We start from the raw sequence: 2,954 nt of genomic DNA, 5'->3' as shown, positions 1-2,954 counted from the left end.
GAGGCAGATACACTGGGACCTCACTACTGTTCAGAACCCCAGTCCAGAGCTCCTCACAGTTCTGACAGAGAGACCTGACCTCTGGGCAATGTAGATTTCGGAGACAAATTCATGCCGTGAACCTGATTTCAAAGAAAATAACCTGTTCTACTAGATGACAAAACCTGTTCTACTAGATGACAAAATGTTTAAGTTCAAATCAGCCTCCATCTGTGTACACATGACTATTGTGCAAATAACAAGTGATCTTTGTACATTCAAACTGGCTTGTTTTTGACAGATGTTTCCTTGGTTATTCCACCTTAATGGGTGTCTAGCCATGTCCCAAGCTGTTCCATTAAAAACTGACCTCCATTAATTCCAACAGAGCATCTCCCTAAGGTACTGGGTGTTGAGTTCCACCCAGTCCATTGGATTGCGGTGGGTACAGCTCGCACAGAGGAAGCGGCAGAGCACGGGGATTAGCAAGGCAGGCTCTGGAGTCATCCCAACCCCCACTTGCTAGATACAAGTTGCTTCGGTCCCCCTGCCTTAATTCCCCCATCTGTACGGTGGAGGAAACCGTAGTACCCACTGCATAGGTTACTTATGAGGTTTACATGAAGCAAGGCGTGTCATAGCGCTTGGAGTAACACTGGCCCAGTGGACACGCCCATTAAATATTTTCTTTTTCTTTTTTGTTTTTTGTTTGTTTTTACCATTTTACATTATTATTGTCTCTAGTATTTTCTCCTTCCCAAATAGAAATTCACATCCCCTATAATGTTGCTCTTGAGTCGGCCATTCTTTGCAGTCACCACGTGCATGTTTCCCAAACCATCTTTTTCTTCCTGTGTTCTCTGCAAACTGCCTGTGAGTCCAGAATGAACAGATAATGACCTTTCTATCTTGTGTGCTGACATCATCTGTATTGTTAATTTTGTTAGGTAGATGGCTTCATATTCCTCAAGTTGATGGACAAATCCAGCATTAGGATTAATACAAAATCTTCTTTCTTGAACGTAAGCAAATGCATCTCTGTACTTCATTCCAAATGTTTCCATAATGTATGCAGTAACAGAGGCAGAAAAATTAGGCTGACAGACAGGGAAGTTTGGAATATAAGTGGAAGGACATGGTGTGCATGGAAATGACCTTGCAGATGACTTCAGTGACTCCTGCATTTCCATGGACAAGAACTTTTTCTCCATCAGTAAATTCTTTAATCATGGGAAAATACCGTATTATATTGGCGACTGGATTATCTGCAATATCCAAGACTTAAATATCTAAACAGTTGTTGAAAGGTTGATTTAACAAAGTTTGCTTCAATATTTTGTCTTATGCATATTACAGGGTTTATTCCATGTTTCTGTAGTATAGGTAGCTTGCTTTTCGTAGCAGAAGAATATGGGCCTAAAAACAATCCAGGTAAAATTTCCTGCAGCTCTCTTCTCATAGGGTAGGTCCATTCCTCGGTCATCTTCTTTGCCCTGCGGGAGCGAGGGGACCCCCAGCTTCACATCCTCCGTGGTCCAGCCCCAGGGCTGGTGGGTGGGGTGTGTGGTGGGGAGTGGGAGTTATCCTGTCCCCCGTCTCCGGTCTCCGACGTCGGGCTGCCAGTGGCAGAGAAAGGAAGGAGGACGGGTGGACCCGGGGACTGACGGGGCGGGCAGCGGGCTTACAACTAACAGATGCAGACTTAAGGTCCCAGTGACTCTGGCAGTGACGGATGGGGAAGAGGAGGGTGGGCGGCTCTAATGCAGCCGCCATGCTGCTGCCGTCTCCCTCCCCGAGTCTCTGTGCCCCTCACACTCCGCAGTGTCGGGCACAAGCGAGAGCCCTACCAAATATTTGCATTAGTTACGCCTGAACAAGCCATCTCCAGCAAGTGCCACTTGTAGCTCAATGCTCAGAGTTATCTTAAAGAGGAGAAAAATGCAAATTAAAAACGAAGCTTGAGGTTGAATAGAGCTCTTTCAAGACCTCTGATACGGTTTAAACCCCATATGTTATTTCTCCCGGTTCCACATACCAATAGTCACTTTATCGCATGCATTCCCTGCCCCTCCAGATCCCACCACCCCACACAAAGGTACATTACACGTTCATGAGCTGATGTGATCTGGTGAGTGAAAAATTAGGCTGACAGACAGGGAAGTTGGGTTCTTGGTTCGATTTTCCCACTAATTTTGTTAAAACGTATACAGTCATCTACCGCTTAAATTTTTAGCTAAAGTTATGATAACAAGGGAGTACTTTAAATCTAGTATCTCTCAGTCATGGCCCAATGAGGACATTCTAGGAAATATATCCACACGCCACTCCAGAGTGACATAACCCAGACGAATGAGATCGTGGTGTGAAGCATTTGGTGGTCTTAGTAGGAAGTTTGGAATATAAGTGGAAGGACATGGTGTGCATGGAAATGACCTTGCAGATGACTTCAGTGACTTCTGCAATAGCAAAACTCCAAGGGCGGAGAGATATTCTACAGAAGACACATGAGATCGCTGTAGTTGATGCTGGATTCTCCATAGGGTCTCTCAATGGATTACTTTGCTATTTTTATCTCTTCATCATCTGCTCTTATCTCAGCTATTTTGAGATCTGAATGATGATTAAAACAATTGTTTAAAACACAGTGCACTATTCCTGTCACAAGGAAATCGAATTTTTATTTTCAGTCTATATTTAAAATTGTATCCTCTCATTGAACAGAACTGATTCAATTCGACTTGTAAATAACATCCTGTGATGCTTTAAATGAATACATTGGAGTCTACTTTTGTAGGCATTTGGAATATTTATAAAATATGTCAGATAGAAAAAAAATGGTACTAAATAAACACTACTATTTGCACGCACATCTCCATATCATGTCTGAGAAATTTCTTCTCAAATTAACCCCCATGGAGTAAAAGACTGTGTAAACAGATGGACTTTGCACCTTGCCCTAAGGGTCAGCTGGCTGG

The 2,954-nt window shown here is 43.3% G+C and overlaps 1 pseudogene; it reads right to left on the bottom strand.

Annotated features, from left to right (window-relative positions):
* Positions 1-719: 719 nt before the first annotated feature.
* LOC110583227 lies at positions 720-1,752 on the bottom strand (annotated as a pseudogene).
* Positions 1,753-2,954: the final 1,202 nt, after the last annotated feature.

The sequence above is a fragment of the Neomonachus schauinslandi genome, chromosome 8 (genome assembly GCF_002201575.2).
Source record: "Neomonachus schauinslandi chromosome 8, ASM220157v2, whole genome shotgun sequence".
NCBI classification, from domain to species: Eukaryota; Metazoa; Chordata; class Mammalia; order Carnivora; family Phocidae; genus Neomonachus; species Neomonachus schauinslandi.
This window is presented reverse-complemented; position numbering and strand designations above follow the sequence as displayed.